This window comes from Paroedura picta, chromosome 11 (genome assembly GCF_049243985.1).
Source record: "Paroedura picta isolate Pp20150507F chromosome 11, Ppicta_v3.0, whole genome shotgun sequence".
NCBI classification, from domain to species: domain Eukaryota; kingdom Metazoa; phylum Chordata; class Lepidosauria; order Squamata; family Gekkonidae; genus Paroedura; species Paroedura picta.
Genome location: NC_135379.1, coordinates 1,302,901 through 1,316,179, shown reverse-complemented (window position 1 = coordinate 1,316,179; position 13,279 = coordinate 1,302,901). Strand labels below are relative to the sequence as shown.

Here is a 13,279-nt window from a genome sequence, read left to right as displayed (position 1 = left end):
GGGAGTGAAGGTAACCTCCACGCTCACGCTGGCAGGCCGTCCCAGAGGGCTGCAGAACCGTTTGGACTGGGAAGAGAGCAAAGAGGCAGCCGGTGGAGCCCATGAGTCCTCCTTCCAGGCAACCCTCCCCAGGCAGACAGGAGTCCCCCACCAAGTGAAGCTGCCATGGCTTCTCCAAAAGAACCAGCATGGCGGGGTTGGGAGGGACTCGGTAGAGCCCAGCCTAGGAGTCAGGCACAGCTGAAAGATGGTGCTCCTTCCAGCTGAGCCAATCCATCTATCCATCCCAAGGGCAGGCCGAGGAGTGGCCTCCTAGCCCCTGAACCAGATCACTAGAAGTCTGTCCGTTGTGGACAACGTCCAAGTGCTGCAGGAATCCAGCAGAGTGGAGCAGAGCCTGATGTCGTATTCTTTATCAATGGGGGGGGGGGTATGCAGCCAGCAACCTTCGCCTGACTGCGGAATCAACGGCCCACTAGATGACGGCACCACAACCAGCAACAGACGTGCAGAAGTCACAGAAAGCAGCAGCCTGAGAGGCGGCCAATCCAGGCATTTCAACTGCAAGCCACAAAGGCAATCCAGCTCTTTCAAAGCTCCGGCCAAGAGGGAGTCCAGGATTTACACAGCCCAAGGCTGACCACTCCTTACAAATGCTTCCCACGTGCCGGCCAAGAATCTCCCCCAACAGCTAATCTGGCGAAGTCTGAACAACTCTTTGCCGCTGGGAGTGAGGCCAAAGGGGTAAATCGCAGGGGCAGCTTATAAGGGCCGGAGGCTCCGACTGGCAGGCTAGAGGCCTCCCGTCCAGCCATGACCCCAGGGAATGCTGGGAAAGACGGAGAACGTTCACACCCACCCCGTTGCTCAGAGCCCATTCCTGAATGGTGTGGTCAGGAGGGCCCTCCTCCATCCCTTTCCAAGGACTTCATTGCACTAAGAAGGAGTCCTTCCCAGGGCAGAGGCATCCCTCCCCCTAATACTTAGCAGAACTTCTGTGCATTTGCCTGCTGACACCAGCCAAGAAGGTCGGGCAAAGGTCCAGGCGAGACACATCCCAATCATGTGCAGACAAAGAGAAGGGATAAAAGAGAGAGTTCTGCTTCATAAGTCCTATTCAGAAGCCCCCCTGGGTGGGCACATTAAATGAAAAATCTCCCCGGAAAGCCTCCCGAGCAATTTTGTTTACAGCAAATATCTTACAACATTGTTAAGGAGCAATGAGCAGAAAGCAGGAATTCATACTGCGTGTTTAGGCTCCAAGGAGCCACTGGTAAGATTCCCTCCCCAGCATCCTCTTTCTCCCATAAATTCAGCTCTGTGAAGTTGGAAAGTGCCATCGAGGCACATAGGGAGACGCCACCGGGGCATTCCAGGCATGAGGCGTTGGCTTCTGCATCACAACCCTGGCCTTCCTTGGAGCTCTCCCATCCCAATACTGGCCAGGGCTGACTCTCCTCAGCTTCTATTGAGATCTGCTGAGATCAGGCTATGCTGGGCTATCCAGTTCGGGGTCAATTCCCTTGCAGCCCACTAAACTGCGGAAGAGCTGCGCTAACTGACAAGGTGGACTAGAGAAGACTCCCACAGATCAAACAAATCATGTCTACAGAGGTCACCTGAAAGCCTAGGAGGGGGTGGTGACAGTTGCAAATATTACTGTTTTATCGCTGCCTCAGCACCCTCCGAATCCTACCCAGCTGAATTATTTATGTCACCTGAAAACTGATGACTCCTCAGGTGAAGTCAGAACACTTTGATTACAAAATGGTGACACTTTTACATGATTCTGCGCGAACAAGGTCTTTCTCATCCAATCTGGATGTTAATCTGAAAACAGAGGAGGTGGTGAGAGTTGGCAGCACCGTCTAGACAAGATATTGTTCAGAATTATCATCCTTCCGACGCACGCCCATGCTGCTGACCCGGTTCTTGGCGGTGGTGAAAGCCACCACCTGGAAGTTTGGTCTTTGCTCCTCCCGGCCTGTGAAATCCTGCTAGGATGAAGTTGGGCTTCCACTCGCCATGGTACCGAACTGGACTGAACCGTAACAGAGGGACGTTTCCCTGGCCTATTGGAGAGGGCTGTTCCGGAACTGTTACAGAATCCCACCTCGGCCGGGCAAGATCCACATAATCATAAGAAAACCTCACATTGGCCTGGGGGAGAGACTGAAAGGGCGAAGCAACTTTAAAAGGGGACAGGACAGATTCGTGGAGGAGAGGTCTATCGGTGGCTACTAGCCATGGTGACTGAGGGGAACCTCCACATCCAGAGGCACTAAACCTCTGAATCCCAATGCCGGGAGATATCATGGGAAGGCCTCACTTAAGGCCTCTGTACCCTACTGGTGGTTCTCCAGAGGAACAGGCTGGCCACTGTGTGAGACAGGTTGCTGCACTAGATACACCACTGGTCTGATCCAGCAGGGCTCTTCGGATGTTCTCAGGAAGGCTCTGGCTTCTATGTGCTAGTGCTATACCTCCAGAGGAACTGGTTGGCCACTGTGTGAGGCAGGGCGCTGGAATATAGGGACTCCTGTTCTTGAGCCAGCAGGATCCCTCTGATGTCCTTATCAGGGAAGGCTTCAGCCTCTCTGCCCTGCTGTTGGCCATCCAGAGGAACTGGTCTACCACTGTGTGAGACAACATGCTGGACTAGACGGGCCTTCACTGGTCTGATTCAACAGGGCTCTTCTCATGTTCTTATCTTGGATGACAACACCAACCCTTGCTCATCTTCAACCTAACTTCAGCTCTGTCTTTGAGACAAAGACGTAAGTTGATGTTTTATCTTAAACACTAAGGAGGAAAAGAAAAGGAAAAACAAATAAAGCACACACACGGAGTCCTCAAGATTTCCACAAGTCCCTGGGCAGAAGGAGCCGGAATGCACCCACAACAAAACTCATGCAAGGCCACCAAAGCACCCATCTTACTGCCCAGTGTGCAGACTGACTAACAATCTGCACAGCCCATTGGTCAAGACGAACTCTCCCTTGCCATGATGCCGCATAGCTGCCCAACAGCAAAACCTTTTAAGTTCTCCAAAAGATTCCTCCCCTCCATTTCCTTTGTTCGGGGCTCCCTTGCTGTTCCTAGTACTTGTGGCCCTATTCTTAGCCCTATTATTTCCCCTATTTGCCTCCTTCACAGCCCAGCTTCTCACAATGGGCGCCTGTCACACCACAGCTCCCTGGTATTTGCTGGACCCAGTTCCTACACCTTCTCCCCGATAATAATCTGCCGAGCCCTCAAGAAAAGGGTTCTGCAGACTCTTGCTGATCCCACAGTTCTCCACTTTGCTCATCTGTCCAAATCCAAAGACAGATCAGCAATTAGCTCATTAAAATTCAGCATAAGCATCTGCGGAATCTCTCTAGGAATCAATACTCCAGTAATAACAGTTGAGCACCTCCACCAATCCCTATCATTATTTCAGGCAGAACAGAAGCCCGCAGGTACAAGCGGCGTCGCTGCTTTCTTAACACAAACTAGCAGGATTAGATCGTTGAAGTCTCAGCAGTTTTAACTCCGCAGTTTTAACGAAGTTACAGACAGAACAATATTCTGCATTCAATTACGGGAGGCAGAACCAATGGCTTATACCAGAAACCGAGAACGAACAAGCCCCACTGGCCCCTTGCCTTAAGGCCACCTACCCTAAGTGGGGCTGGCTGTGCTGCCCGGTCAGCCTGGCAGTCCAAGTTCCAGTGCTCTGTCTTGGGGAGAAGGAGGGCTTTAGAGTTAGAGTTAACTGTGTGTGCAGCAGCCAGAGTGCTGGATTAGGACCGGGAGACCCAGTTTTATTTATTAATTTGCTAAAACGTTTATCTCCTGCTTTCCCTTGCAATTCAGGGGCACTTATTATAATAGTAGAAATCATTTTCAGCTAAAATAAAAAATAAAAGCAGACTCCAAAATCTCTCCTACCTTTCCCCCTTACAAGATGTCTGCCCATTCAAGCCCTGGAAAGCAAGCAGGCCTTGTAGAGTCTGCTGAAGATGTTGGGGAGAGAACCTGTTCAGGAAGCCACAGATCTGAGGCCATGATAGAAAAGCCCCAGGCTCTGGTCGAAGCCAGAGGGGCCACGATTAAGTGGTGGAAAAGCCAACAGACGCCTACCTGATGCCAGCAGTTGGTGCAGAGGGTCGTAAGGAAGGAGATGGTCCCTCAAATGCATGGGTCCCAGGTCATGAAGGGCTTTAAAGGTCATAAAGAGCATCCTGAATTGAACTCAGAGACAGACTGGCAGCAAAGGTAGCTGTTTTAAAATGGGCAGCATGTGCTCCCTGCAGCTTGTCCCTGACCACAGCTGTTCTGCTGCAATTTGGACCAATTGTAGTTCCCAGGGGGTCTTCAAGGGCAGCCCCATGTACAATGTGCTGTAGCAGTCCAACCATGAGGTTACACAAGCCTTGATAAGCATGGCCAGATCAGAGGAATCCATATAACAGGGCAGTTGGCAAATCAGATGCAGGTGACAGAAGGCACTCCTGGCTAACGTGTCCACCTGCTTTTCAACCAGCAGGGCAGGGCCCATGAACACCCCCCTCCTCCAAGAGTTTAACCTGGTCAAATCTCCACTCTGACATGGAAGCTTGTCAGGTGACCCTGGGAAATGTACACCATCTCAGCTCAACCTACCTCACAGCATGGCTGTTGCTGTAAGGATAAAACGGAGAAGAGAACAATGTCAGCTGTCCGGGGTCCCTGTTGGGGGAGAAGGCAGAGCATAAATAAAGCCTCTGGCAAGCCAATTAAATTGCTGGAGCCCCTCCCTAACTGTGCCAAGTCAAGGAGCCTCGGATCATCTGAAGCTCTGTGACTGCCCAGGGCCCACAGGGCTGTTGCACCAAAAGGCACGGCTGTAACTCAACCCAGAGTCCCAAAATAGCCTGTGGCTGTGTGGGCCTGCTACAACTCACACCAAGCTCCGACAACCAAACCCAGCGACCATCTAAACACTCATTCAAAAACGTCTTCCCACTATTAAGTTTAGCTGTCATAATATTTGCCTTACATTTGTAGCAACAAAGTTTGTGGGCACCCCTTGTGTACAAATTAGATTAGAGGTTTTGTTCCACTTCTGGCACAAAGTTGGCCTGCTGTGAATACGGCCAAGTCAGGTAGTTACCTAGTTAGAAAAAAAAAAATGACAGGCGGAGAAAACCGCAACCTTTGGTTTTAACCACCCATTTGGCATTCTGCACGCCTGGAACTGCCAAGTGTGGGAAAGGGAGACAGGGCAACAAGCACCGGCTGCACACGCTAAAGGCACAATCATGTGCCTAGAATGTGAACCCAGGGCAGCCGAGGCACCCTGTCAGGTACCGAGCACTGTTATGCATTGTGTCTTCACAACAAAATCAGAATGAATGAGCACTGGGCATGGACGTTTACAGGACAATTCTCCACTTGGATTTTCAATGCCAGATTCCCCTTCGTAGGCTTGGAGGGAGGGGAATGATGCCTGAGAGCCTCCATGGGGCAGAGGTTAAGAGTGTGGGACTAGAATCTGGAAGCCCCAGGTTTGAATCCCACTCTGCCAAGAAACACAACCGGGCAGCCTTGGGCTCCCACAGCCTACCCTACCTCACAGGGCTGTTGTGATGATACCCTGGAGCAGAGCAGAATGACATAGGCCACTTTTGGCCACCACTGGGGAGAAAGAGGAGGCATAAATGATGAAAATAAAATAAATAGTATCTGCTGCAAAGTTCCTCTTGAATACAGCTCATTTTGGATGGCTGAGATCCAACATCCTGAGGGGGAAGGAAGCCAACAATTCGTCTTCACTGCTGCACAGCCCCCCCCCCGGCTCTTAAAAAGCCCCAACATTGTGGTTTTTTTAAGGATGCATTAAATGTCTGCATCAGATACACTAACAGGAGCCCAGAAAACCGAGTCAACAGCACTGAATGGCCATTGAGAAGATGCAGAGACAGGCCCAGACATACACCAGCCCCTCTGGGCAGCGGCAAGACCGCTGGCACTAAACCTGCCTGGGTCACCCGGACTGCTCTGCCCTGTGCCCGACACACCCCTTTCCACCCAGTCCGGGAGCCTCATCGTCCTTCCGACTTTAAAGAAGAATGCCAGCGAGACAGATGGGGCAAGCCGCTTACACTTGAAGTGCAGAACTGTGGTTCAGAAGGGGCAGCGAGCCCGGAGAGAACGGACCTCGAGAGCCAGGAGAAGAAGCGGGACAAATGCTGAGTCACATGCCTGGCCCTTGCTGCACGGTGCCCCAGGCAAAGGTGCCAAACCTTTTCAGCCCGTGAGCATTTTTGGAACTCTGACACACCACAAAACAACTGCTGTGGAAGGTGAAGCCAACCACAAAACGGCTACCTCAGGAGGATATGCAGGAAGCCCAAGTGCAGAGGAAAAGAGGGGCAAAATATATATATATATATTTAGAGTAATAAGGTGCCCCTCCCTGGGAGCTGCCCTGAATCCTCAGGGAAGAGCGGCACGGAAATTTGTTGGTTTGTTTATAAATAAGTGTGTGTGTGTGCGTGTGTGTGTGTGTGTGTGCTACACACACACACACACACTAGAAGAGAGACCAAACCAACACTGTGCTGGCAGCTGTCACCCAGACATTCTTTTATCTGCCCCGCAGCCACTTCTCCAAGGGCCCCTTAGAAACCCTGCCGGGTAAGAGCCCCACTGGGCCTTGCCCACATTCTAAAGCCACTTGGCAGGCGCCAGGATTGCCATCAGGGGTTGCCAAAGCACTCGGGGGCACCATGTTGGGGACCCTCGTCTAGGGGCTGTGCCAAGGGTAAAGGGGGCCTCACCGATTCCGGCATGCGGACAAGCAGGAAGTTCTATATGTCAAGAAAAGGGGAGAGTTAGGCCCTGCTCTCAAATTTACAATCTAAATGGCCTAAGATGCACAAGAGAAAAGGGGAGGGGAGAAATGGAGGATGCGCAGAGACCAGTCCAATGCCGGAGTGAAGGGGCAGGTTTTTACGAGGGCTTCGATGCAGCACGCGGAAGGAGCCCGATGACTGCCAGGAAAGAGAAAGTTCCAACAATGGGGGGCAGCGAGGAAAGAAAGAAGGCAGTCAAGGCACAGAGGGTGCCCGGAGGACGAGGGGAGCAGAGAAGCCAAGAGCACAAAAGGGCACGCAGGGAGGGAAGAGCCCAAAGATACGTGGGAACAAGAGAACGGTTGTTGGTGCATCTGAATGTCAACTGAAGTTTAAACAGAACATGAGAAGAGACTGGGCAGGGAAGCAGGCAAGAGGAGTAACACGATCACACAAAACAAGCGTTGACAACGCTAACAGAACTGCCCCCCACGCCACGCCGGCACAGGATTGAGAACCCACTGAAACACGGGACTCCGGGAGGGTCCACAAGCAGCTCCCCCAGTTCTTAAAGTCAGATGGAGCTGCTGTTTTCACCGTTTCAGGGAGAAGCAGCCATGGCTGAAAGAACCTCAGCCGCTCAATTCCTGCAGAACCCCCGACTCCAGGGGGGAAACCTGAGACGTCTTAAAAGCAGCAGCTTCTGAAGGGGGGGGGGGAGGTGACTCTGCCTGCTCCCCTGGCCTCCTTCAGTTTCCAGCTACAGAGTGCAAAGGACTTTTGTTTCCCAATTAGAGTAACTGGACGCCTGAAACCATCATGGCTGGCTGTTAAAGTGCTAGAAGAGACGCAGCACGGCCGCTCTCCGGGCCTATTAGGGCCACCTAACCCTCTTGAGATGTCAAAGGTCAGCCAGTAACTGCCAAGAGCACTTTACATTACAAGACTTCCACCCAAGGAGAAACGAAATCTTGCTGCCTGGCCGGGATCTACCCTCTCGATTGTCACGACAGCCTTTGAAACACATGGCTAGCCTTCCCCCTGCACCCCAAGATGCTTCTAAGCTCTTCCCCCCAATATCCAGGTGAAGAGGCCAGTCACTCAAGGGGACGCCCACCAGCACCCGGGGAGGGGGGGAGGCACTTAGACTGGGAGGGCCCCCAGCACAAGTGATGGATTGAGACTCTCGCAGGGGTGTGCGCTTCAGGGGCTCAGTTCAGCTGCCTCAGCAGCGCTGGCCCCGGGCATCGCCAAGGGGGCTGAACCGAGCTGACGCGCACAACCCGAAATCTGAGAGTATTTCTGTCCCCTCCCTCCATTTGCAGAGGCTCAGAGTAATCCTCAGAGGTACCCATGGGGCCAGGAAACATGAAGAATGAGACAGCACAAACTCCAACACAGGCTTTTCACACAGGCCCACACCTTGCCGACTGCGTTCAGCCCCTGCCTAGAAAACGAAGGTTCGAGGTGACTCTGAGTCACGCCATAAAAGTACTTGATCCTGAAAAAGGATCCAGTCCAGACTTAATTCTGCCTACTTCGTAGGGAATCATGATGCAACGTCACCGCCAATATGTCTGTCTTCCCTTCGCTCAGAAACATAGGCTGGAGACTACACTAGCGCTACTCCAGTGTGCAGTCTAATACTTCTTCTGTATCTGAAGTCGTGAGCAGAAATTCACAAAATCTCATACCCTGCCACGTACATTTTGATAGTCCTTAAGGTGCTACTGGATCCTTGGCCTTTTCTCCTTCTGTACATAATAAGTGATCACTGGCAGTCTTCAAGCAAAGGTTGGATACACACTTTTCTTGGATGCTTTAGGCTGATCCTGCATTGAGCAGGGGGTTGGACTGTATGGCCCCTTCCAACTCTATGATTCTATGATTAAAGTATTTTGAGGGGGAAACAGGAAAGTGCCTTCTCCATGAAAATGCTCCCGGATTATCCCAGCCATTCCCAGGAAGCCAGTATAAAGGGCCACACAAATATTTATGGACTCAGCATTATGCGGAGCTCAAACAATTACCAAATCAAACAAGGGAAAACACAAGATCCAGAGACCTCACCAAGTTTAAAGGCAAACAAGGGAGAGCTAGTATGCAAAACCAGCATCAGATGTCTGACATCACAGAGGTTTATAACACTATGCATGGGGTGGGGAGAGTTGAGAAAGAGGAATTTTTCTCCCTCTCCCAAAATACCAAAACTCCAGAGCATCCAATGAGATTGTTCAGGAGAGACAAATGAAAATACCAGTTTAGGCAGAGAGTGATTAATCCAGGGGTAGTCAAACTGCGGCCCTCCAGATGTCAGGGGCTCCTGGGAATTGTAGTCCGTGGACATCTGGAGGGCCGCAGTTTGACTACCCCTGGATTAAGCTGTGGGATCTGCTGCCAGAGGAAGTAGGGCTGGCCACAGGAATAAACAGCTTTAAAAGGGGATCAGACAGGCCCACGGAGGACAAGTCTATCAACGACTCCCAGCCATGGTGACGGAGGGGGACTTCCAAGGGTGCCTGCCCATGAAAGCTTACACCCGGAATTAAAACCTGTTGGCCTTAAAGATGCCATGGGGCTCAAACTCTCAGAGGCATTTCAAATCTCAGGATTAAGCAGGGGAACCTAGTTGGCGTGTCCAACCACAAGGTGGTTTCCTCAACACACTCACACTCCCCCCCTGCAGCTTTCATCCCACAAACCCTGCCGGCTTCGTCTTCTGTGGTCGGGCAGCTCAGCACGGTTTTGTTTATGCAAATAGCTGGAAGATTGCGCATGGCTCAGATGGGTCACTGAGATGAGATCACCCTTCAGGGCCAACTCAGTCAAAAGGCTTTTTGTCGTGAGCAGCCAGCGATGCCTTTCCTCAAAGAAGGGGGTCTCCCTTTTCTAGCTGTAGAAGGAACTACAAAGAGAGGAGTTTCCATGGCCCAAATCAGACCCTCTTGCGAGGCAAAAAAGTTGCATTAAAATATGAAAAAATGTACTGACTGCATTCTGAGGAAGAAGTGCGCCTGCACAGGAAAGCGTCTACCCAGAATGAAACTTGGTTGGTCTTAAAAGTGTCCCTGGAGTCAAACTTTGTTCTACTGACTCAGACCAACAAGGATACCAACTTGGATATGATTTCATTCAGTTCCGCATAATTCAGAAGGGACTTTTATGGCACTTCACTCACAGAACAAGGAGCATATGAGCTTATTTCAGGGAACTTAAAGCAGCTGCCTTATTAACACCTGCAGTATTGGACACAACTAGCCAGAAATACCAGCCCCTGAGAAATATTATAAAACAGACGGGCATTGTGGCAACGCCATCTGGTCCCCCTGTTTATGCTCCAACCGGATTAGCAACTGGAAGTTATTTTCCGACCTAGCTGGGAGTTTATGATCTTCGAGACTTCCTTCACCGCCATAGCCAGGGGATTACGCTTTTACAGTTGAGAAGTTGCTAGCTTTGCAGAAGACGGTTTTTATCCAGGCCATGTTTATTTTCAGGGGGATCATCAGCTTGACATGGTACCCAAAGCTGATTAGAAGCCTTAGGTGAAAGTAAACCATGGTGGGAACTGAGTAACCACCAAAAAGAAAGAGGAAGAGAGACAGAGTGACTCACCAGGATCTAAAGGAAAAGACCATCTCTAATCACACGCAAGAGACATACTAAAGAGTAACCTCCTTATTCATATGGTGATATCACAAAGGATTGCTCTTTGAATTGGGGGAATTAAGGCTATAGTCAGCATACTACAAAAACAGACCAGGCATATTAGAGCAAGCTGGGCCTTGGATTTCAGGGGAAGATAAACAAACACCAAAAACAAAGATAAAAGTTCTAAAGACTAAATAGCCCAAATCATAGGATGCAGAACTGTTAAAGAACTTCCCATAAAACATAGCATGGACCTGACAGTACGCATTTATGCACCACAACGGAGCATCTTGCATTTATATAACGACATAAATATCCTTCATTTGATTTAATGGAAACAGACCAAGTGCCAAATGGCATTTTGAAAGCTCACATGGAAAAGGGGGAGGGGTCAAGAAAGAAGAGCGCGCTCACATTTAGCAGGAGGCGGGTCCCCCTAACCAAATGTTTGGCACGGCCAGATCGGCCCCCAATATGCAAACCAAAGAAGCACACAGAGGAACTCCTGGACAGTTATTTCGGATTTAACTGGAATGAATTCAGGCAGATGCATGAAGACTTGCCCCATCAAAAGACGCTGCAAGCCACAGGAACTGAGGTCCAAACTGCGATGACGCTGAACTACACATACCTGCACAACCTGCCGAAATCCTGGACGGTGTTGAAGCTGCCCTGTTAGTTTGAAACAGAGAAGGCACCAAACACAGCAGTGCAGTGAAAGGATAAGATCCAGCCCAGCCACACCTGATAAACTCCTAAGAATACAGCAGAAAATCACAGGTTCAAGTTCTCACAGGTTCATATGAAGCATGTTTCAACTGAGAGCCCACCTGAGCCCTAGGACCAAGGCAAATGTTACCCTGAGATCCCAGGCATTTTCTTTCCTTAAAAGGAGGCCCGTGGGCCCCAACCCAACCCTCCTTCCGGCAGCACTTTCTCCAACAAGAACGGTCCCTGCTGCGGGGGCAGGGCTTCCACATGGGATGCTGGGATAACGGGAACTCTGAGCTTTTGCTAGGCAGCCCCGCTCTGGCCCATTGGTATCCCATCCTTTCTCCAAAGAAGCCACAGGTACACAGGACCCGCCCTTCTCCCTTCTCGCTTCACATAACCATGTGAGGCACAACAGACGGAACTCACTGTGTGTGGCCCAAAGTCCCACAACAGAGAGGGATTTGAACTCAGGTCTTCCGGCATTCAGACTGGCAGTCTAGCCACACAAAACGACTGAATTGTGGCTCTCTCTAGATCTGCTTTTCAAATGGGGAAACACCAGCAGCGATTCTGCTTCCACCTTTGAGGATTTCCAAGGTCATACTGGAGGGCTGTCAGGGGAGCGCGGAGGGCTGTCATGCCACCCCTCACCCCGGCCCCCCAAAAGGCCTGCACAGCCTCTCCAAGCCTCGGAGGGCATTTTTGGGGCCAGGGGGAGTCCTGGAGGGAACTCCATTCCTGTCCCCCCCCAAATGGGCCCGCCATGGCTTGGACAGGCTGCATCAGGCCTTTTGGGGCAAAGGGGGAGTGCTGGCAGGAGAGCTGCCGGGGGGGGGGAGGAAAGGGGATGCTAGCACCTGCTGTATTTACGGATGCAACAGGCTTTAAAGCTCATATATAATCAATAAATGGCATTTTCTTGGCCTTCTGTCTAAGAAAGGATACTCACTTCTCCATTAATTTAAATAGGCGAGAAACCTGTCACAAGATGACAAGCCGAAGTCATTTGTTGACTTGGAGCATTACCAAAACTTACAGCAAGTGCCTGCTGGTGGTACCACTGTTGTGTTTGGAGACAGGCCAAGAAGAGCCATCAGCCTCTGGAATACAGGGGACAGCTGTACGTACACAGAGGTTTTTCTACTGATTTTTAAAAATCAGGCACACAATTCCTTAAAGTTTATACCATCTATTTCTACATATATAACAGCTGCAGCAAGAATGGTGTTTTACAAATATTGAAAAAGGGCTAAAACTTTTTACAAACAACTAAACAAAAACCCCAACCGTTTCATACTGTATATATTTGTGAAGCTGACCAAATATGAAGCAGCAAAATAACCCAGAACGATGGCCCCCAGTGCTAATTACAGACTAGAACAGAAGACTCTTTTTGCCGCAGGCCCAAAGGCCCATCCAGTCCAGCCTTCAGCTCACGCAGGGGGCAACCAGCCGCCTCTAGGGAGCCCCCAAGGAGGGCTGCAGCAGCAACCTCCCGCCTGCCCGTGCTCCTCAGCAACTGATTGAAGGAGGGATACTGCCTCTGGGGCTACCCTTGCCAGTCTGCCCTGCGGCCGGAAACCCAAACCAGAATCCAGCACCACCACTGAGATTAAGAAATGTTACGCCAGCATTTGCTCCTGTGAGTCAGAGCATGCTTTCCCAAATGATCTCCAATGTTCCAGCACACATCAATAAAAATACAAATTAAGAAATGATAAGGGAGTCGAAAACCCTCTCATCAGCTAGCGAGGGACTGCCAGTCCTTTCAAGTAACAATTAATAACCAGAAACAGAGCTTGGAATAAAGACACGCTGAGCCGAAGATTCACGGGCCCCGGCCCAAGAGCAGAGCACACCCACTCCAGACGGTACGCCTGCCCTTCTTAGGCTAATCTCCCAGGTTATCTGCAGGGCACATGCAGGATGGGCCCTGTACAGCATGGCTCTACCCAGGGGTAGTCAAACTGCGGCCCTCCAGAGGTCCACGGACTACAATTCCCATGAGCCCCTGCCAGCAAATGCTGGCAGCATTGCTCAACCCTGCCCTGAAAGTTCTGCTGAGACTCAGCTCCGCAGTCGGCACGCTCTCA

At 50.8% G+C, this 13,279-nt stretch overlaps 1 protein-coding gene across 20 annotated transcripts in view; it reads right to left on the bottom strand.

The window, feature by feature from the left end:
* Positions 1 to 13,279, bottom strand: part of MAP4 (microtubule associated protein 4) — a 145,774-nt gene that overhangs the window by 119,469 nt on the left and 13,026 nt on the right. The window lies entirely within an intron of this gene.